Below are 25,124 nucleotides of genomic sequence, written 5' to 3' on the forward strand. Positions count from 1 at the left end.
GAAGAATAGGAAATTAAGTGGAATCCACCACCACCACCTCACCCTCTAAAACTACCAGTTTTATGAAGTTTTAGTAGGAAGAGAGGAATTTTGAATTAAAAGCAGACCCATCCCTCATAATAAATATATATAACTTCAATCAGTTTAAAAAAATAGTTTAAAAATTCAAGTTTTTTCCTTAGTTTCAGTATATTGAGTAAGACTTTGTATGCCTCTGCGTCTTTTTAAATAATGATGACAAAAAAAAAAAGAGTAGAATGAAGGAATGTCATTTAACCAGAAATCTGGTTCAAAGTATGATGTTTTAGATAAAGTTTATTTTAGGCATACTTTTCATGTATAGTCAGTTGTGTAGTAGGTAGCTTGCTAGTATTCATTGTTGGAGGCTGAGGATTTGAATCTCTTTTTTTTTGCTTGAGTTGTATGTAGTCAGGACAGTGTTATATGCAAATATTAAAATGGAAAAAGGTAAAGGTTGAGATTCTTATAGACTGTATTATATCCCTAACTAGAGGTATTTTGTGACAGTTACGAACTTAATTACGTAATATATATACAATAAACAGGACATGCTGGAGGGCTAGATTCCTGTCCCAGAGACTTCCTATACTCTGTAACAATCTACCCATCTATGTCAAGCAAAGTTCCTCATTAGCACTCTTCAAGAAAAAACTTGAGTGGATGGGAAATAGGAAATACACCCTGGAGATCTCTTCTGTGGCTCTGCTCAACAGAGGCACAGAAAATAACTTTCTTGGGTGGCATGAGCCAAGGAACCTTGTTGGCTAGGCTTACTTAGGCCCTTGGGCTGATAGCCTAGTACCTATCTATGAATCTATGAACCTATGAATTCTTTAAGGTGAGGATATTTAAGGGGTTCATAGAAGCTTTATCTCAAGAGGAAAGGTCTAGGCTTTTAAAGATGATTATAGAGAAAGAGTTCCATAAGAGCCAAAACCTGTTTATTTAGGTGACAGTGTTGAGAAGGCTGACACATCTAGGCCAATTGGTTTACCATTTTCTTAATTCTCTTTAGTAAACCAGCAAGTAGGTGAAAGGAGCACTGGAGCTGCAAGCCCCACTGTAAATGAAAGCAGGCTGAATGATGCTTTGGGCAATACCTACATGGTGCAAGGGGTGGTCATTAAGGACCACATCTCCACTACCACAAAGAAAAGCATTTGTCAACGGAAATAAGTGATGTGTTTTTAATTAGTTCATACAGATATGTTTCAAATTACTTTAGACACCGATGGGCCTTGGGCTAATTATTTTGCATTAACCTTAGCAGTCCTTGGGATGGGGCAGCTCAAAAAGTTTAGAGTGAAACCATGGGGTAATTGGTTACTGTGTTTTGTTTATGATGTGGCAGTGGTCATCAGAAAAAAATCACACTGATCCCAGATATTAGTGACATATTTTCTATTATTTAGGAAATTCCAATATATCAGAGGTGCGTCAGTGTGTCTGAGGTACAATTGGCAACTTCTTCAACCAAAGGCAGTCAAAATGTCATTCAGGTGGGAAGAAAACCATGCCATTACACATTTGAAGAGTCAGAATCCATAAACTAGTGTGTTTTATGCTAGGGGACATTGATGTGCCAGGAAGACATTCTTAGCTTTCAATATACCAGGGTTTTCCACCTTTCAAGAGTAAACTCATGTGAAAGTACAGGAAAAAAATAGATTTCCAAAAGATCATTTAAATGAAACAAGTTATATGTGCTCTGCATATCTGCAACAAAAAAAGCATAAATGTGAAATTGATGTCAGCTGTTTTGTATAGGGGTGAGACTCTTCTTAACTATACGTGTGACTCTTTATATCCATAATTCTACTTCTGATATTCAGTAACTCCAATATTGCACAATCTCATGGAGAGAAAGAAGAATGGTTGATTTTTCCAATAAAGAAGATAAGTATTTCCTGTGAAAATGCTAAGGGCTGATAGGTAGTACCTTTTAAGAATGCAAGAGCATACTAGGCAGGTGATCGTGGGGATCATAAGAAGCCTATCCATATACAACTTTAAGCAGACAAACTTAAATGTTCCTGCTACCCTTTTCTAGCACTTAATAGTGCTAATGTCACAAAATGAGCAGGGTTATACATGATAACTCTAGTGTAAATTTGTGTCCAATCATCCAGCCAGGTAGCCAAAGTTGTGTTTGGTTTGATCTGTACTTTTAGCTTATTCCATAGGTTAAGAATACATTGAGATAGCAATTATCCCTTTAGTGAATCTTGCTTATTTGTTGGTGTAGATTTAATTTCTTAGTGTAGGTGTTTATAGAGCCACTGTTTTGGGGAAAAATAGGAGGTCAAATAGAAGTTGGTCTTTCATGGTTTTTAAATTGAGACTAGGAACACCTTGCAGGAACCTGTCAGCTAGTCTAACAGAGTAGTTGAAATTTTTAAGATCTTTAATTTTCTTGGATACAAATATATGGGCCCTTTCCAGTTCAGCAATGTGCTTGGATTTGTACATACCAAAGGGGGCAATGTATTTAGTGATGGGTCTGAAAAGAGAAGAATACTGTGCTAGGATTCTTTTGAAGAAATTCCCTTGGAAATGAACTGCACAAGATAGTAGGATTTCCTAACTATGGTGGAAACATGTTGATCAAATGAAAGAAAGGTAGATAGAGAGAGAGAGAGAGAGAGAGAGAGAGAGATAGATTGAGAGAGAGAAATAATTATCCACTGAAGTACTTACATCTCTTATGGTCATATATGTCTGAAGAGGAGTGCCGTTTATAACATAAAAGGTGGGAACAACTTTTCTGCCAAATGCTACTATGCTGGACTTTTCACATTTGGCTTCAGGATCTTTTTGACACACTACAGATGTACATATTCCATCCCTTGCTGGAGCTGTTTTGCATCAGTGGATAAGTCAATGCCAGTGTCCAGTTTGCAGTCATCAGCAAACTTGGTCAACTGCACTTCCAGGATATTGTCTTGCATGTCTGCTAAACATACACTCAATAGGAAAGTGACCACAAATGATCCTTGTGGCACACCACTAGCTACAATTTTACTGTTAGAAACAGAATGCACAACTTTCACAACCTGGGATCTGTTGGACAGCCAATTTGCAATTCAGCAGAAAATGTATGGGTTTACAATAAACTTGTCTAACATTTCAACAATACTAGCATGGATGATACTGTCAAAAGCCTTGGCCATGTCAAGATAATTAGTGTGCACAGAATGACTACTGTCTCTAGGTTCTGTAACCTTTTCACAAAAGATTACTGGGTTCAGAAGACAGACCATGCCTTTTACAAAATGAAACTAATTGGAATCTAAATCAGTTAAACTGCTTATGTATAAATACATGAGTTCTGCTATGATATGATCCATTGCTTTGTATATAAGGCTGGTGAGGCTAATGGTCTATAACTTACCCTGGTCTGTAGAGGGACATCCCTTGTGCAGGGGAGTCACAGTGGCTAATCTCTGGGGATCAGGAGCAAACCCTGTAGATTAGCTGATGTTTAACAGTTTAACTATGGGCTCAGATAGTGCATACTTGGCATTGATGAGGATGCATCCTGGTATGTTGCTCAGCATCAAGGAAAATTATTTTTAACATTTTTCATGCTTTGTAAGTATTATTCCAGGTTATTTAATGGGAACCCAAATTTTCAGGGATAGTAGTGGCAGCAATTTGGGTAGGAGGGTAAAGATATTCCTAAACATGTCTGCTAGTATATCAGCTATATCCTTAGTGTCATAATGAGTGACATTACTATGGAAGAGATCAGTGCATTGCAGAACATCATTCCTTAATTTTGTGACATAAATTAAATTCGTAGCAAACTTAAGATCACACTCTGCTTTACTTTTTCTAATAGTCTTTATGAGTTCCTTGCTATCATGTTTCAGTGTAGTCTTGAAGTACAGACAAGAGGATTTCTTGCAATCTGTCATTATTTTCTATCTTTTGTTGTACAGTTTATTATTACAGGAGTTCCAACAGTGATGTTTATTCCCAAATTTATTATTATATTTAGGGCAGAATGGTACTGACTTTTCTATGTAACTGTTCAAGTGCTGGAAAAAGTCTGAAGTGAATGTAACAGCCCACTCATTTGAGTCCATATGCAATGGATTGTTGGGAATTTTGCATAGGTCCTCTAGAAACTCAAGTAGTTTTAACTTGGAGAAGTCCCAAGACGTGTTCTCCTTTGGTGGTGGTGAGGTGATTAAACAAGGCCTGTCAGTGAAAATGACTAATTTGTGGTTGAATTTATCCAGGGATGAGGAGATGTGAGGTTGTTTGCAGGTGGGTTAAAGACCACGTCAAGGATATTAGAGCCTATAGCAGACAGTTTCCCACTTTGTTATAGCACATTGGTATTAATGAAGTCTAGCAAATGGGTGTAATTATTTTAGAGGTAAAACCGTACAATCGATGTCTGGGTAATTGATGTCCCCTATTAAGAAGGTATTTGGTTTGATATTTAATACATCTATAGTGCAGATTAATTTTTGTGACCTTTTGGTGAGAATAATGGGAATCTGTAGCTAGCAGTGAAGTAATACTTGGACTTGTGTCTCCAGGAGCTCTAAGTTAGGGTTGTGGGCAATTTCATATGAAGCAATATTGTTTCTAACAAATATAGATACTCTACTGCTGTCACTCAAGGGTTTAAAGCCATGACAGGCTCTAAACCCTGGTTTAGTGGGAGTGCTGTCATTTCTTTGAAAACATTTCTCAGTAACCACAGAAATTTGAATGTGTTCTGGTTACTGGAGGACCTCAATTTCTAACATCTTACTATTCAGACTCCTAGCACTGACTAGTGCCTCCTTGATGTTGTCCAATTTAAAGTTTGCATTTTCAATGTATGAATGTCCAGTAGGAGGGCTCTGCCTAAAAAAAGACACAATGGGAGCAGCAAAGGCTTTGGCCACTATGCAGAGGCTCTGCTATGCTTCTGTGATGGGTGTAAACCATCCTTGGCAAAACAGTAAGCCTTGTATACCATATCTTCCCAGCTGTCATATACTGGATCTCCTTAAAATGGCACCAACTATTTAGACTATTCTTAAAGAAAATAATCTTATCTTTGTATCTAGTCATCATTCATGGTGAAGGCCAGATATTACTCAAGACCAATGTCTTTCCTGCATGTAACACAAGCACTGAAGTCCTAACCTAATTTTCTATATGATCCTTTTAATAGAGTATCTCATCATTCACTCCCAAATGGCCAGTCATTAAGGCAGAGTCATATTTGCCTGTCTTATGGGACCTTAGAGCCCTTGTAAAATCACAGATCTTGGTGCTGGATAGGGACATTATAGTCACCATGTTTTTGTAAGGTCTATTGAGTGTAGATTCTGTATACCTAACTTTAGAGACACCTATGACTAAAACATTTCTCAGTGTAAAAGCCGACTTAGTTAGTCTTATGGGCTTAGGCCTGTTTTCCTGATGATTTTTGGGTGAGCTCTGTGGATTTGCATTATGTGTGCATGGAGAAGGAGTCGATGCTGTTGTGTTTTCTGGAGTCAGCGATATTTTACAGTGAGTTCTTGGAGGTTTTCTCAATGTTTTCTTTACAGCCTCAGTATATGTAATTGGTCTAGTAGTCTGCTGCGATTGATGTGGTGTTGTGGAGGTACAATGCTTACCAGTAGAGGGTTGATGCAAGAAGATTACCTCCATGTTTCTTAAATGTTTACATCTCTCACAGGTGGTACTATCAACTGGTAGAAGTAGCGGACAGTTTGTAAGCATAAGACAGTTGCTACATTTTCTTAAAAGACTTTATGCAATCAGACTGACGAAGATGAGATAAGATCAGACTATTGTAGTATGTTGTTAGTGGGTGGAGGACTGTGACTTGTGCTGTCCTTGGGGGTTGGAGAGAAGCTATTATACTAGACCCTGAAGATTTATGGATGAACTATTTAGGGTGATAGTCTTATATGTCAGATAATCAAGCAGTACTCATTGCAAAGAAAAACATAAGCTTGTCAGGAATGATGAATAGTGATGATTTATCTATTGGCTACTACATGGCTTCTACTAGTGCTGGTTTCACCATAGCTTTACACAGATTGGAATCAATGTTCCTTTCATTCTTCTCTCTCCAGAAGAAAAACAGTAGCTCTAACCTCAAGATGACAATTGTGCCACAGGCTCTTTGGTGATCAGCAGTCACTTCCCAGATTTTGCAGAGATCTGTAGGCCTGTTGTTGTTTTGTACTGGTAAGTGCCCTGGATAGAAACCAGCCTAATCAGAAAAGTCCCTCATTCACACACTGACCAATAAGAGACAGTCAAGAATCTGTGATCCTCTGTTCCGTCACTCACCAGGAGCAAAAAGAAGCAATAATCCAAATATGATTATTGAAAAGTAGAACATAGGTTCTCCTGTGACTGGTAGTCTTTGCCCAGGTATTGCACATTTAAAAAAAAAAATAAGATGAAATAAAATGGAATAATATTGGGGGGATTGAAGTGCGCACTAAGCAGTTAAGAAGATATGAAAGGGTAATTAAAGCTTTAGTGATCTAAAAAGAGAGCCATTAGTTTTTTAAAAAATAAAGGGATTGGATAGGGGCTGGCACAAAGTGCTTTGACTCTATGGAATACAGTGAGAGGACAAATAAATTTAAATAGCTTAAATGAATTGACTTCACAAAATGATAGTTTCTGCTTACTGACCACAGCCAATGACAAGGAGAGGGAAACAATTACGCATAGGAGTTGGACAACTGGAGAGACAGTAAAGCTTTGAATTTTTTTTCCTTTCCACCATAAATAAAAGGCCTATTTCCTAGCTCCTTCCACAGTTCACAGATGATTAACTTTAAGATACAAGAGACACGGCTTTGTTTTGTTTTGTTATCTTACTTTTTTGTAGTTTAAATATGCAATGCAATAAAACACAGTGCAACAAAAAATACACCTCAATATACAAAATACAAAACACAAGAAAGTGCTTCAAGTAATAGAAAGCAGTGTAAGGAATAACAAATTAACCTTTTCCACACAGCACTCTATGGTATACATTGACTGCGGTGGTGGTGCTGCGGTAGCGTTGTCACCTCACAGTTAAACGTTGCTTGTTCGATTCTCAGTTAGAGCGTCTACTGTGTGACGACATGCGTGAATGGGCATTCCTTCGTTGAAGGTTGTGCGTTAGGCCCGGCAAGCCAGCACGTAAAACTCTACTGCCAGTCTTTTGCAGACCGGAGTTCCGCTGTGGCGACCCCTAACCGGGAAAAGCCGAAAGACACACACACACACTCTATGGTATACATTGAGTAAGCTTTTCCAGTAAAACACTGACATATTTTACTTTCCCTTAAATAAAATGTCTACTTCTTAGCTATTCCCTCAGTTCACAGGTGATTAACCTTAAGTGATCTATTCCAGTTTCTCATAAGAGACAAAGCTTTGATTTCTATTTTAGTTTAAATGTGCAGTGAAAAAAGTAATGAAATATACCACAGTATACAAAAAAAAAGAAAGCAGTACAGATTACAAGAAAGCAATATGAGGCATAACAAGCAAACCTTTCCCTCACAGCCGTCTATTGCAGAGTCTGCGTGAAGTTTTTAAGTTGCATGAGTAAGTGGAGGCACACCTTGACATGTTGGGAAGGTGCAAGATGGATTGATGTATTGTACAGCATTTTAGTTCTAACCTTTGCTTATTTAAAGCTTTATGCTAGTGACTTTATCTCAAAGAAATGTCCAGACATTTAGTAAATTGATGATGTTGTATCAGGAAGATCTGCTATAATTTTAGCACTGATGCAGCAATCCAATAATGCTCTGTGACAACAAAATGTACAAAGTAAATTGACTATTTATACTTTATATATACCTGCTTAGTGAGTTTAAAGCAACAGTTTCAAAACTGTGTGACAGAGGTTATGAAGTTTTTTAATGTTACATTGTTGTGTAATAAATGATGGCCTTTGGGTGATTTAGACTTTGAAGCACTGTGGCTACAAACTAAGCATTAATTAATTAATTAGTTAACTAACTAACTGAACAAAGGTGTGTGTGTGTGTGTGTGTGTGTGTGTGTGTGTGTGTGTGTGTGTGTGTGTGTGTGTGTGTGTTATATGTATAGACAGCCTGTTAATGCAGTCTCAGAAGCTCTGCAGGTGGCACCCCATGGAAAAGCAAAAGACTTCTATTTCCACACCAGGTAGGTGGATACATTTTTCTATACAGAATTGCTCCATTCCTGTGTTATGTCCTTCAGAAGAGATCTTAAGCCAATAACCCTATCTGCCTGAGCTGGTGGTAGCTCTGATAAATGTAAGAGACCACACAGCACTTTTTCAAAAACAGCTATGTCCTGTGAGAGAGAGACATAAACACACACACACACACACACACACACACACACACACACACACGCACACACACACACACACACACACACACACAATTACATATATACATATCTTTACTTTTTCATGCAATCATTTTCATTCATTTTCATACTTTATATATCAAAACTTGCCATCAACCCCCCACTTCTTTAATCTTCTTTAATATAAGTGACAACACCCATTTTCCATTAAACATAATTTCATTAATTCTTTAATTGCATATTACCAAAAAATTCTATGAATAATTTTCTTATCTAAATCTATCTTCAATTTTTTTACTTATATTTTCATAATATCCATATTCAACCATGTCTGTCTTTATATCTTCATATTTTTGATACCTTCAAAAATGCCTGTATATGACTTATTACATAATTTTTTTGACTGTATCACATTAAGAAAAAAATCTGTTGTATCTTCTTCACCACAATATAGCCATACTCTTTTTTTTTTGTAATGCATATTTGCCTTAACAAGTGTTTATTTCCCAACCTCCACAAAAAAATCTTGGCATCTAAAATAGCATTTATACCATCTATGTTTTTCTTTAATTGCTTTAATCTTTACTTCTGAAAATTTTTCCTATGAATTTATGCAATAATCCCTTTTCGTAATATTTTTATACCATGTCTTTCTATTTTCTTCCCTTTCATCAATTTTTATTTTCCACATTCTTGTCCTTTGTAGATAGCTCTCTATTTTTTGTCTGAATATCATTTTGTTCTTTTATTACTTCTTATATTTTTCCCAAATTCCTTATATTTATACTTCAGTATAATTGTCACCAGTTTCTCATTCTTTTCACTTAACAATTTCAATATTTTATGTAAGTTTAATGAAACATCATATACTATTGCAGTTATCATACCTAATCCGTCATTTTTCTTATCCATATATAAAACACCACTTTTAACAGAATTTAGTATTGATATTAATGCAAAAGAAAAAAAATTCTAAAAAAAAAATGTTCATATCCCAAGGAATCACTATTATACTAGACGAATGATGTATCCTTCCCAATAACACTGAATTAATGTGATACAATTTTTTCCTATATATTAATTTAAATTATCTCTTATTTCATTTATTCTTAGATCCTATCCTTTCTTATTAATTTCTTTATCAACATTTAATCTAAAGTAAATATTTCCTTTATAGACAATTGAATACCTGCTATTTTTGTTGTGTCACCAAATTCTTTACTTTTCTGTATTTAGCATCAAACTACTTTTGCTTAAACTTTCAGCTAAATAAATAATAGCTTCTCCCATATACTCTTTATTTTTAGTTCTTATGATAATACCATGTGCATTAGACATCATAACTGGAATTTTCAATTTCCATTTGAATTTTATAACTTGCATTCTTCATTTTCTGATTTACCTATGTAACTACTGTATTTCTAAGCAAATCGGATCAAATACTCCTCATAGGAATGCTTGGCATACACCATTATTAATATTTCTTTCTTTCATTATTTATCCATTAATTAAAACCATTCTTTTATTGAAATACTGTTCCACTGATTGTTTCTGTTGCAAACCCCCACTTTCCTGTGTAGCCCCACTCCATTCTCCTTCATGCTACTCCTCAACACTACCCCTTTTCCCACCCACCCCTGAATACTCTAAATTTATACTCTAACCTCCCTGTAAGGGCCCTCACCCTCACTCCAATTATCCAATTACTATACATCCCTACCTTACTCAGTTACCCCTCACATACCTTGCTCTCCATTCCCTTCATCACACTCTTCACACTTCCTTGCATTTCCATAATTTACTCTAATTTTCCCCTTATATACCTACTACTCCTCCTCCTTACACCTTCACAACTCTCCTATAAAACCTTCTATACATGTGATACCTCCATTCAACTCATCACAATAATACACCCACACAAAAGAACAGCATGCTACTGTATTTCCTCCTAACTCACCTTCTCTTCATCATATCTGGGCTATCACCATATGACTCTAACCAAGTTCACTCTCCTCTAGCACCCACTCTTACCTAAGAAGCATCCTCCTATTATAATATCCTGCACTTCCCTATTTCTCCCTCTCTCTACAATACCTCCTGTATTCATTATCACAAACTAAAACATATCAATCTTGCTCGCTCATCCCCTAAGCATAAGTTCAAACCCACTACCTACTACTTCTAGTTCTCTAAATGTAATTTACTACAAATAACACTCCTACCAGATGGTGACATCCACCCTGATCCTGAGGCATCCTCTTCCTCAAAATATATCACCTCCACTTCATCAACTTGGCACAGAATCCTCCTCCACTCCAACTAAACACCCATCAATCTACTTCTTAAGCATACAAAATCTTCCAAACAAAATCACAGAGCTTTGTGCCTGCTGAATGGTGCACAGTGACAGTTGTCCCACTCTATAAGGGGGGAGCCACCATGGACCCCGGGAACTACCACCACATTAGACTGACAAGCCTAGTTTGCAAGGTCATGGAATGTATCATGATGGAACTTATAAACAAAGACATTGGTAATCTCCAAACTCTGGACCCCACCCAGTTTGGGTTTGTAAAAGGCAGATCATGTCTCCTAAACCTGACAGACTTCTTTGAAGCAGTCACTAAAGCTGTAGATGAGGGTAAGGTGATTCACACAGTCTATTTGGATCTTGCCAAGGCTTTTGACACCATCTCCCACTCTGAAATTATAGATAAACTAACTAAACTAGGTATAAATCCCTATGTCACAAAATGGGTTGCCACCTGGCTCACTGACAGAACACTCACTGTTAAAGTAGCAAACTCCAAGTACGACTTCAGACGAGTGACAAGTGGAGTACCACAGGGTTCAGTCCTGGGTCCTCTCCTGTTTCTTATCTACTTCTCTGAAGTATTGGCTAACACAGAAGGTCTTTGGCTGATGAGGTTCACAGATGACTGCAAACTAGGAGCCATAATCTAAACTCCTAATGATGTGGACATCCTACAAAAGGGCCTCACTGAGATGGATGCCTGGTGTCAAAGCCATGGCCTCAAGCTCAATGCCAAAAAGTGCATTGTCATCCCCTTTGGTAAAAACTCTGTACCCATGAACTACAACATAGGCAGTAGTATACTTAGCACCAAAAGTGTGATGAGACCTTGGGACACAGGTGGACAGTAGACTCTCCTTTGATAATCCTATCACCACAGTAGTCAGGAAATCCTTCTACATGGCGCACCTTATCACAAAAGGTTTGTCATCCAGAAAAAAAGAGGTCATTGTTCCCCTCTACTCATCACTCATTAGACCCATTATAGAGTACAACGCCCCTTTTGGTATGTACCTCACAAGACATCTACAACAACTGGAAAGGCCGCAGAAATACCTCACAAAGAGGACTACTGGCCTCAAAGAGATGCCGTAAGCAGACAGTCTCAAAATACTCCAGCTTTACTCCGTCTCATATCGCCTACTCAGAGGTGATCTCTGCCTAACATACAAAGCTATGTCAAACCCAGAGCTGTTGGATATGCTCCACTTAAAGAAATCCCAATCCCTCCAAGCTACATGCTCTAGGGACCTAAACCTTGTCATCACAATAAACAGAACATGCCAGGGGGATAGATTCCTGTCCCAGAGACTTCCCATACTCTGGAATAAACTACCAATCTATATCAAACAAAGCACCTCATTAGCAGTCTTCAAGAAAAATCTTGATGATTGGATAGGAAATTGGAAATTCACCCCGGCGATCACTTCTGTGGCTCTGCTCAACAGTGGCACAGGAAAATAATTTTCTTGGGTGGCAAAAGCCAGGGTACCTTTTTGGCTGGCTTGTATAGGCCCCAGGGCAGATAGCCTAGTACTTACCTATGAACCTATGAACCTATGAACTACATGCTTGGGTAACCCACCACTCCCCCCACATTTTAACTCACTCAAAAACCTGGCTCAAACCTCATATCACAAACTCAAAAATGTTACCCCTGACTACAACATCTTCTGACAAGACAGACTTTCAAAAAGGGGGTGTTGTTGCTATCATGTACTCTGAACAGCTTAACCTCTCCCTCCTTCACTATCCTCCCAACATTTTCCCCCGCAGAACTTATATTTCTCAACTGTCACCTTAACCCACACAAGAAATTTGCAAGAGCATCTATAGTATCTATATATCCCCTGGTACCATTATTCCTATTCTTGAATCTATTATATCCTGAATCTTCCAACATATTCCCTAGAGACAATCTTACTAGGTGACATCAATATTGATTTAAATAAACTCTCCTCACACCCCTAGCCTTAGTATAAATGTTTTTGCTTTCAGTCAACTTCTAATTTCACCCATATCAGTAAAAACTACAGCTCCATTCTTGATTGGATCTCAACTTCCAACCCTAATGGGCACCACAATCCTAGCATTTTCTCGGACTCCTTAAGTGATCACCTCCCCATCTCAATACTAAGAGAACCTTCTCAAACCGCAAACACTTGCCTTTATAGAGACTACTGCAACCTGACTAATTTCAACACAGAAACCTTCAACAACCAACTTTTTCTTGTCAATTGGTCTCAACTGTTTAACATTCCTCTAAATGATGCTGTTCTTGAGTTTAACTCTATATTCCAAAACATACTAAACACCCTAGCACCCATCAGAAAAATTAGGATCAAATCCAATCCCACACCTTGGTTCTCTAAAGATCCCCTTTCCACCATGAAACTTAGAGACAGTACATGGAAACAATGGATAAAGTCATAATCTTATTCTCTCCTCTTTAAATTCAAAGAATTAAGAAATTTTGCAAATAAACTTACTGTCTGAGACAATAAAAAATTCTACCAAGAAGCTCAAGCTACTCACACTTCAAAGCCTGAAGAGATTTGCTGTGCCATGAATAATATTCTCCATCCAGGGAAACAATCCACCCCTAACCCCTTCCCCAATAAATCACCTCTTGAAACTGACACCCTACTAAACATCTACTTCATAGACACTATCTTCAAACTAACTCCTCCTGACAACAACCAATCAAAACCCCCCACACTCTTCACTACCTGCTTTCACTCATCCTTTTCCCTGAAACCTATTTACACTGCCTATATAAAATCTATTTTGCAGAAACTTAAACCTTACTCTCCTTCCTTCAACAACCTAACCCCCAATATCTCAAACTTGCAGCTACCATAGCATATCCCATTTCAATTCTCATCAACCATTCTGTTAAAGAATCCTCTGTCCCTGAAATTTGGAAATCCTTTTATATAATTCCACTTTACAAAGGAGTTAACTCCACAGACCCTTCCAATTTCTGACCTATAGCCATATTTTCCCCTCTCAAAAAAAATTCTAGAGAAATGTATTCACAGACAACTTCTTAAATATCTGCTTCAGGAAAATCTACTCACCCCCTCTCTACATGGATTTAGGCCCCACCATAGCACATCCACAACCCTTTTGTCCTTCACCCAAACTATAGGAGAGGAGAGGATGACAATAAACTGGTGTCATGTCTATACTTTGACCTCTCCATAGCATTCAACACCGTCTCCCACCGTAAACGTCTTACTAACCTAATTGATCTTAACCTCTCTGCATCAACTACTCTCTGGTTCTCTAGTTATCTTACCAACAGACAACAGTCTGTTAGGTGGCAGACCTCCTGCCCACCTTTCTTACATATACAAACAGGTGTACCACAAGGATCCATTCTAGGCCTCCTTTCTCTTTAATATTTGTACTAACAATCTCTGCTCCACCTGCTGTTGCTCTTCTCTTATCCAGTACGCTGATGATTCTACTCTTATTACATTCTATGAGACCTCTACTGACTTTGACTGCTTACCCAGACTTGTTTTAACACCACTGAATACTGGTTGATCAATAAACAGCTCATCCTTAGTCCAAAGAAAACTAAGATTCTTCTTTTTCTTCCAAAATCTATGCCTCACCTCAATACTTCCTTCAGTTTCTCTTCCCCTAGACAGTACCATCATTCATGCTCACTCCCATACCAAATTAATAGCAGTCACAATTAACAATCAACTTAAATTTGACCATCATATCCAACAAGCCATCAAAAAGACCAATCAAAAACTTGGTTTACTATACAGAAACAAAAATTCTTATCCATCACTTCTTGGACTTCACAAGCTCAAGCCTACCCCCTCCCATACCTAATCTATATTTCCCCTCAATTTTCCTACCTGCTTGTAAATCTCTTAACCAGACTTCAACAAACATACAACCAGATAGCAAGATTTGTCTGCAATTTCACTTACAAATCCCACTATTGCCTTGCCCTTAGCCAACTACAATGACTTGAATTCTCTTAACTACTCCAACTTTCTCAGCTACTGATGACACATTCACTACTGTACAAACCCCCTGTCCCTCCCTGTCCACCCTGCTATCCCTATACAAACCCTCTTGATCCCTTCATAGCACTGACCATCTGCTACTTAACACCTACAGGCCTAACAAAACAATAGGCAAATTACTTTATAAATGCTCTTTATCCCAAACCTGGAACAAACACCCAACCAGCATGCATTTTATTCAATCCTCATTTCATTTTGAAAGACAACTTAAGAACTACTTTGCTGACTCTCCCTCGTGCACCTGTCAGCACCCAACCTAGTTGTCAAACCATAATAATGTTTCTTCTTCTTACTTTAATATAATTTTCTCATATATTAGTACTGTAGTCCCTCAGCTCTGCCACTGAGCAATACTATACTTATATGTCATCTTTATCTTCCTTACCAACTATACTCCCCCTCCTCTCATACTCTGCTTTTCTTCTCTCTCTTGATTTCCTTAAACTCTCCTCCCCCACCTCTCTACTTTCTATACTTCTTTTTTGTTATTCCTATTTCTCCATCTCCACCAGCTCAGCTTAATGATTAAAGAGTTTTTCCTCTGATGCCCTAGTTGTAAATCATCATTTTTACTACAGGGCTCTACCTCTTTTACTTTATATGTTCAGTTTATGCTGAATATTATGCATTCTTAAGTTTTTCTCTAGTATCACATGATTGTACATTTGCGTTGTACCTATATTCATTCATAGCAGGAATGCATGCAGTTACATGAACAAATTCACGTTACTTGTTATGTAAACTTTGTTATTGTTATTGCTATTATTGTTATTGTTATTGTTGTGGAGATTTTCCCCTCTAGTCTTCACTGAAAATGGGCCACCAGCCCAGTGGACTAACCTAGTTAACAATAGACAAATAAATAAATAAATAAATAAATATTGTTCTTGTAAACTCATATACAAACTTGCTTAATCTTATATTATACATGTCAATTTTTCCACAAAATGCCATGCTGTATAGAATCAAATGCTTTATTAATATCACCTACAATATGTTTTCCATATTCCTTCTTTCTGTTTATATCTACAGTTTCTATTACTATAATTAATAATTCCCAACATCCCTTTCCTCTAATACAAAATACTCTTTCCTGCATGATAAATTGCATTTTACTTTCAAATCTCTTTTGTGTTATTTTCATAAATATCTTCTAAAACTGTATTATTTAAAACTATTTGGCTCCAGTTTTTTTTTTTTATATCTTTTCTTTCTCCCTTTTCAATAATAAATTTTAATGTTCCAATATGTAATTCCTTTTATTTCAATTCATCATTCAACCATTCATTAAATAAACATATTAAGCATCTTCAGCCATTCTTCTAAATTTTTATACATTTCAAACCCAATACCATAAGAACTTGATACTGAATCTACATTTAGCTATTTAAATACCTTTTCTAATTCATGTAAAGTACTCTCTTTACCAAGTTCTGTATTATTTTGTTAAAAAAATAACTTGATTCCTGTGTCTTTCTTTTACTGAGCATCTCTTCTACATAGATCAGAACAATTTTCCTAACTTGTTGTTGACTTTTCTTATTACCATCTCTGTCTTTCATTTATCTCATTATATTGCTATCCACTTTTACTATTTTACTAAAATAGGGGAGAAAACTTCTTAATTTCTCCCTTATAGAATATATTTTTGTTTATCCAATAGTGCTCTGATTCTGTCATAATTTTCCTATAAGTCTATTTTCTTTCTTATAACAATCTGTATTATTATTTTTCAAATAATTTATTGTTCCTTTATGTATTTTAGCATATTCTTGGTTTTCTTTTTTTCTTAGTTTTTCTGCAATAAATAAATATTTTTATATTTTATTTTGGAATCAATCCTCCATGCTGATCAATTGACATAAAATACTCTCATATTAATATGACCTTTCCATAACTGCTTGATGTCTTTCTTTCCTTTTCTGTTTCATTCCTTTTTATTTATTATTTTATACCTTTTCCTGTCTTTATATACTCTTCATTATAATATATTCTACCCACATTGTCAAATGATGTGAAAAACCTGCAATAATAGATTTTTCTTCCATTATGCATATTCCTTCTGATACCAAAAAAAATCTATTCTAGTTTCTAAAATACCACTCTCATAAGTCCATGCATTTTTGTTGCATATAAATAATTTCTGTATTTTATTTCTATCATCTTTTTTTTGCATCTTTTCTTCTTTTTTTATTTCAACTTAAATCACAAATGAAATCTCCTGTAATTATAATATCCATGTTAAAAAAATAATCCAACTTTTTTTTATATTAATAGCTTTAAATTTTCTTTTTTTTTTTCTTTAACTCTTCTATCAGTAGAAGTCTTTCTTCCCATAACTATTTTCTAACTTATATCCTCTTTGTCACTGACATCCGTCTCTGTCTGCAATTCCTCTCCTTTATTCTCTTTTTCAGTATCTGCCTTATTTTCTACAGTTTCAACTGCTTCTATCTTATCTTCAATCCTTCCTTTATCTTTCTTTTTCACTTGATTTAGAACAGTTAGCTCATTCTCTTTTCCTTTACAATCCATCCATACATGCCCCCCTTTTTTAATTTACAACATTCAAGTTCACTTTTTGCTTCATGCCCAGTTTTACCGCATATAACATTTTTACTTGTCACAATTATTAATCCTTCCTTATCACAAAAATAACACGTCTTTGAATGTCTCCAGTATTTCACAATACTCCTTTTACCAACAGCATATATGACACTTGGAATATGTACAATTTTATCCATTTCCATTTTTGGAATAATATTGCAGTCCCATGCATTTCTCTATAAGCCCCTACTGTCATAAACTTTTGACATGTCTATTGTTTTTTTGGGTTTACTTTACATGGTCGACTGTCCACAAAGTCGACTTTCATATGGCCGAGACCATATGATCGACTTTTGGAAAGCCGACCATGTAAAATAAACACAAAAAACACAACAAGCACTTACCTTAAAACTGTTAGCAGGGCAGCAAGCCCCCCCCCACACCCCCCCCATAACTTAAATATACCAACTCCTAGATTGCACAGTGCAGAAGAGGGAAATTTTCCCATTCCGCACTGTATGGAGATAGCGGTTCCCCATGGTTGGCTTTTCAAAAGTCGATCATATGGTCCCGGCCATATGAATTTCAACTTTGTGAAAAGTTGATCATGTGAAGGGGACCCATTTTTTTACATACATTTCTTAAATGACCTTTTAAAGTCTCTAAAGCCACTTCTGTTTGGAATTGCATGTGTACTTCCTTTTTAGTCTCCTGAAAAGATGGCCTTATTATATATTCATTCCAAGGACTGCCATTCTGTCATTTTTCATATTTATACAAAAATCTTTCCAGGGGTTGTACAGTCTCAGAAAAATGTCACAAAATGTTTCTTTGTTAATTAGAATGAATGCTCTTACATCTTGAGCTTTTGTTCCTAATAGTAAAATGACATTGCCCCATATATATTCAGTCATTTTTCCTTCTTGCTCTGTATCCTTACTAGAAACTTTTTCACACTCTCTTCTTCACTGTTTCTTTCTCTGTAACCTTCTGACTTAGTTACTACTGCCTCTGCATAGGTCCTTTTTCCACTGTTTCCCTCTGACATCTACTTTCCATCCCCTTTGTTTATCTTCTCCATTATGTCACCCCACAGAATCTTGTTCTCTGGCTCACTTTAATTTATCAGATCCTGTAATAAATCTTCCCACAACCCTCTTGACTGGAGGGTTATAATCACACACTCCTCTATGGCTGTTTCATTGGGTTGTTCAAACAGCCCTTTCTGAAATGCATATTTCACATACTCCATAAAATCACATGCTTACTCTGAGCTGGGATGCAACTCACTCCCTGCTGCTCTTCCAAATCACACACTGTCTTCCCCACTAGGAATTGGATGTGTACACATATTCATGTTCCAACAACAACACAAATACAAAACAATGAATAGGAGAAGTTCCACAATGCCTTCTATAAATTTTCTATAGTGAGTATTAATACTACCTCCCATCTCCCCTGAATAGTGGATATTGTCCTAGCAAGGCAAATCCAGTTAACAAAGTGTAAAATATAAATGAATAAATAATATGTGTATGCACCAGCATTTTATGCACCATTCATTTTATGTGGGGCGGACAACTAGAGAATTAAATAGATGAATTTATGAGCATAAATATGCAGTATCTGTGAAAGATGAAAAAAATGCTTTTGGTAAACATAAAAATAATGTAAGTTGTCAAGTGAATTTCAAGTTTATTGTGTTAGATTAAGTGATAAATGTGCACAATAGATTTGATGCTGAAGATGAGCTCGGGTGGAAGGAATATGTTTTACAAATTAAACTGAATGCATGCTATCCACCTGGAATGAACGATAGGTCTGAATTTGTTGTATATTTAAAAAAGAGGAAGTTACATAATAATTAAATGGTCATGTGTTTGTTTTAGTAGTATTTTAAGTTAGTAGTATTTTACTATATTATTCAGTCTGAGGAAGTCCGAGTTGGATGAAAGCGCTTACTGATTTTTGAGTCTGTGGATTAAAAGCAGAAATTTTTGAACTTTGTGCTCCTGACCTGTGGTTTACTTTGAAATTTTACGTTGTTCCAGAGAGGTGTGTATTAAGTGCTTGGTTTTTTACATGGAAGAGCAAGGAAGTTCAAGTTTTTAACTCTTACCCAAGGAAGTATATTAATGGATACATCAAATGGTCCCATTGTTCTTAATCAAGAAGGAAGAATGAAGTGTTATACTGCATCAGCATTTCCCCCTGCCACCAACAAAGGGGGAACTTTTCAGAGATTTGATGAGGCACTTAATGGTTGGTTGGCACCTCCATCAAATCCATTTGGCGGATTACAATCTAATAACTTTTCAGCAATTTGAACTGTTAATTATAGTGAAATGTTTGGGCAGTTAGAAAAAGAGCTGCTTAAATTAAAAAGGTTGCAGTGGGACAGTGTTTATTTTTACTGTTGTTTATAATCACAACGAGTGCCAAAGGGCTTGAAAGTGTCAGTAATGCCAGCTGGGTCTAATTATCCCCCTGAGTTTCTAAACAAAGGGGTGGAACTAAATCAGTGAACTGGCTTACAATATGTTGAATTATTGCTGGAGATTAACAAAAAGAAAATGAAAAATTTAAACAATAACAGCAGAGTAGCTTTTTTTAAGCTGAAAGATTCACTGCCTTCTGATAATTTTGAGTCTAAGCTGGGTTTGATTCAAGATAAACTGAATAATGAGAATGAGGTGTTAAAGAAACATAAAACTGGTAAATATTTGAGTGATAAAGCAGATTATGAAATTGTGAATGAAAAAAGACCAGCTGAAGTTCAAGGTGGAGCTAGTATGTCAGCAACAAATGAGAGAACTGAAACAGAGGCTGTATCAGTGGGAGAAAATGGCCCAAGAAAATCTAAAAGGTTAGCACATAGGAGTGAAGCTGCTAGTACTTCTAATGAAGAAACAACTGTGACTATTAATACCAAAGAAAAAGACAATAGTTTGTTGGAAAAAGCTAAGCAGGATTTTCAAACTGACAAAATCAGTCAGTTGGTGAGGGTTTATCAACACAATGGGAAAGACAGGAGAACTTGGGCAGAAATAGCAGCAGTTCCTCACAAGAGTATGCAGCGGAACAACAAGAGGCAATACAACAAGCGCTGAGTCTGCAAGGTACTGTTGATTCTGCTTTTGTTATAGTTAATTTATCTGACATCACTTTAAATGAAGAATTGTGCCATGTGTTGCAAAAAGGATGGACCTTTGTACCTGCTAAAAGAGCTGATAAGTGCAATACCATTAATGCACTTAGGGACTATGTGAGGAAATTAAACTTTAAATGTTTATTTCCTAACAAGGTTCGGGATCCTTTATGTTTTGTTAAGTCTAGTACATATAACCCACCTTTGAAAAAGTAACTTGAATTGTTCCAAATGTTATGTGAACAGCAAATTATAGAAATGTTTAACAGTAAACCTGCTTATAAATATTTCAATATGAATCCTGTACAAAAGAAATGTTAGATGATTTGTTGAACAATGAAACTATTTTAGTAACAAAAAAATACCAATTGTGTAACCAGCCGTATAACCAAACGGCCCAAAGGATGAATCCAACCACAAATGTTTTTAGCACTTTCATTCACTAAACTTTAATGTGAACTTCTTCAGAAAAAAACAAACAGACTCTTACCCACACTCCCTTAAATAGCATTCCAATGCAGGAAATGACATCAAATGAAACCTTTTACTTATTTTGAAAACTTTTTTAAAAAAAACTTTCTTTTAAAAAATATATATATATGCATACACATGTATACGAGTGTTGATACCTATATATCAAATAAATTTAAAACTAATAATACATATTGTACTTACAAAAATGCTAGCAGATGATCTATCTTATGACCCCATATAATTTTTTTTTTGTATATAGAACGTATAAAATGTACTATGTAATATTCAAGTAAATAATAATACAATACTAAAATGTATAAATTGTAATCTATAACTATCTACTACATAAAAAAACACTTCAAATTAACAGACACATTGAGCCCTGGTAGTTTATCAGCAGCTAAAATGAATTGCCATAAAGTCTCCTTACATTCCAAAATGTTATTCGCGTCACCACCCAATTCCATTTCATAAACCTTGTCTAACACTAAGAATTCAAACTTCTTAAATTGGGGACATACTGTGGCATGTTTAGCCAAGGAATTAAGCTTATCTTTATTTTTAATAGCTAAATTATGTTCGTAAATCCTCCGATTCAAAAACCTTTTGGTTTTCCCTACATAAAAATGATTACAGGATACACAGCAAGCTATGTACACTACAAAGTCTGTGTTACTATTGTAGTATCCCTTAGCCCAAATAGTTTGATTAGATGACTTTACTGTTACAGAGGAACTATTACTAATAAATCTACATTGTTTGCAATTCCTACAAGCATACGTACCTCTCTTAGTACTAACTGTTCTTTTACTACCATAGCATGTACTACCACTATTGGTGGCTTCCAACATTAACTTAAGATTAACTGTTTTTTTGTATGTAAATTTTGGTAAAACACCAATAGCCGCAGACAATTCTTTTTTACCCAAAAGTACTTTCCAATTGCTTTCTATAATATTTTTTATGTACCACATTTCATTAGTTATCGGTAATGGAAACGAAATACTAAAGTTTTGAGTAAAAACTATTTCTTTAGAAACTGAGTTTATGCAAATATCTTTCGACAGAAGAATGGGTTTGGCTACCCCTGCCCTCAGAGTTGTTACCGCATGTTCTATCCTTTGAATCCATTCATCACTATATCCTCTATTGAGAAACAAAGATCTTAAAAAAGTGACTTCTCTAGAAAAGACTTCGTCATCAGTTGTTAACCTACTCAGACGAATAATCTGGCTTTTCACTACTCCTTTTTTCATGTGTTGTGGATGCAAACTGTCTTTATGTAAGTATTGATTTGCAAATATCTCTTTCCTAAATATTTTACTGTTGAATAAATTGTTGTCCTTGTCTAGCCTCAACTGTATGTCCAAATAGGAAATGACTTCACCAAACCCACTCACTTTGAATTCTAAAAATCTGGTGGTATTGTTCAAATCTTCCACCAAATTAAAAAATTAATCATGTGAACCAGTCCATAGAAAAAACAAATCGTCAATAAATCTAAAATAGGTTTGTACCTTACAATAAAGTGGGTGTTTCACCAAAAATTTAAACTCCCAATTTGCTATGACCAAATTAGCAAAAGCCGGTGCTACCCTCGCCCCCATTGCCACTCCTGATACCTGTTTGTAGATGTTCTTTCCAAATCTGAAAAAATTGTTGTCAAGAACAAATTCCATCAAACTACAAATGGTGTTCACTTTTGTGTTACCAAAGTCTGTGTAATCTAATAAATATTCCCTCAGATATTCTATCCCCACTTCCTGATCAATCGAAGTGCAAAGGGACTTAATATCAAGTGTACCGAAACCTGTGTGTTCTAAAGGTACTTGCAAATCTCGTAACTCTTCGAAAAGATGCCAAGAATCCCTGATGTAAATTTTAGAATGTTGTACCACTGGATTTAACAAGTGGTCAAGCCATATCGAAATATTTTCCATCTTAGAACCCTTAGCTGAAATAATTGGCCTAAATGGTGGATTACTTGAATTCACATGTACTTTGGGAATGCCAAAAAAGGTTGCTAGCTTTGGGTAAACTACCAACAGATATTCATAAGTGTCATAATCAACAATTTGCCTTGACTGAACATGTCGAACAAGGCTACATCAATTCTCTGAAAACTTGTTTTGACTTCCTTAACATTTACCTTTTTGCAAGTGGTTTTATCCTCTAACATTTCTAACAAAGAATTGTTATATTGATTTGTGTTCATAACCACAATTTTACCACCTTTATCTGCCTTCATTGTTCTAATATCAGGATTCCTACAAAGCTGCTGTAAAGCTTCTTTTTCACTAGGATTCAAATTTTCTGTGTAATTATGTAACTTAATCTTCCTAAAGTCGTTCTCACATAAACCTTGAAACACCTGGAGTGTAGTGTGTAAAGCGGGGTTGAAGGTGCTAGCTTTTTTGGGCATCCCAATGGGAGTTGCCACATGATCTATCCCAACTACTTCTTTCATGATATAACTTAAATTAAGTTTTCTAAGGTACAGCCTAAAGTCTATCAACAATCTACCCAAATTAACACTGTTTGTGGGTATAAATGAAAACCCTCTTTCAATACATTGATAACATCACTAGATAAAGGCATATCAGACAAATTCATAACATTAATTTCAAAGTTCCCGACTGTATTTACAGTCTCTAAATTAGTCAACATTTGTACTTCTTGTATGTTTGATTCCAGTTCTTCCCTTTCCTCTTCCCCTTCCCTTTGTTCGAGGTGGTGTTGTTCCACCTGCGAGTCTGTTTGTACTGTGTTTAACCCATAGGAAAAGGGCCAGAATTCTGTGTTTGGTTGTCAATGGAAGCCACTTGGGCATAACTACCATGATTTGTGTTCATAATATGTATACTGCTACTTTCTCCTCCATCAGATGGTGTAATAACCTGGTTATCATTATCAACAACTGCATTGGTGTCATTAACCCCAATGTTCCCAACTGGAGAAGGTTCAACTACACCATTAACCTTTGTTTGAGAATTTGAACCAATACGTGGATTGTTGTTGACACATTGTTCATTAGTACTAAACCCATTCACAACCCTTTCATCCGGTGTATAAGCCTTTTTCGTTTGATAAGCTAAAATGTCCCTTTTTAATTTCAATTGCTTCCTAGCCACTATAGTGGCCCTGTGTCTATCAGCCTTCGCTTCCATACCATTATAGAGCACAACGTAATCTTTAAAACAACTGTAACTCTTTATTTTATCGTCAAGTTCCTTGATATTGTCTTTTATTACTGTTAATTCCTTTTCATAGTGTGTTATCAATAAAAACATCATAGTGATACCAGTATTGTTATACAATTCAATCAACAATTCACTAAGTTCGTCTCCTGCTTTAGCACAATTAGGGAACTTTACTGTGCGTAAGCCTTGTGGCACAACTTTCCTTTTAATACACTCTTCCAAGTAGGAAATTTCAAGTACCAATGTAACATGTCTAAAAACAATTTTTTCTAGTTCGAAAATCAGTTTTCTGCAATTAATACTGTCACTGTAAGCTTTGTCTGAATTTGACTTACTTGAAGTTAAATCCTCACCGCTCAAATCCACACATGAGAATGGATTTGTATTGGATTTACAAATGTACTCCCAAACATTCGTCTCTTTAACCTCATTGTTCTGTTTAGGCAAGGGTTTAACTGCTACGGAGCTACCAACTGGTCGCATTCCACCAACCTCCTCATCACTTCCTGTGGAATTTCCTGTAGCATTCAGCGGCAAACTTAAACCCTCCTTAGACACTGTTGTATTACCATTGATGGATATTTTAGTAATGAAAGTTGATAAGGGTAATGTTTTAGTAGTTTTAGATAGGAATGTATATGTGTAAACTATAAATGAAATGTTGTCAGACCAAGCGTTTTATAGTGTGGTGTTCAAAGAAATTAAAAAAAACAGTATTTATTCATAGATGACCAAATTGAAGAATGTTTTTTGACAGGGCGAATTACGAAGCAAATCAGGGATTTTTTGGTGGTTCCAGCTCCAAACATTAGTCGTATATTTGGGCAGCCAAAAATCCACAAAAATTTAGATAAACCACCTATGCACACAATAGTAAATAGTAGTGGAAGTAAAACAGAAGCACTTGCCATCTATGTAGATAAACACTTACAACAAATAGTGGTAGACAATGATGCATATATAAAAGACTCCTTTGATTTTAAAAATAAAATAAGGGAGCTAGAAATAGATGAAAATGATTATCTTGTTACACTT

Source organism: Protopterus annectens, chromosome 8.part1, assembly GCF_019279795.1.
Source record: "Protopterus annectens isolate FY-2018-M chromosome 8.part1, PAN1.0, whole genome shotgun sequence".
Taxonomy (NCBI): Eukaryota; Metazoa; Chordata; order Ceratodontiformes; family Protopteridae; genus Protopterus; species Protopterus annectens.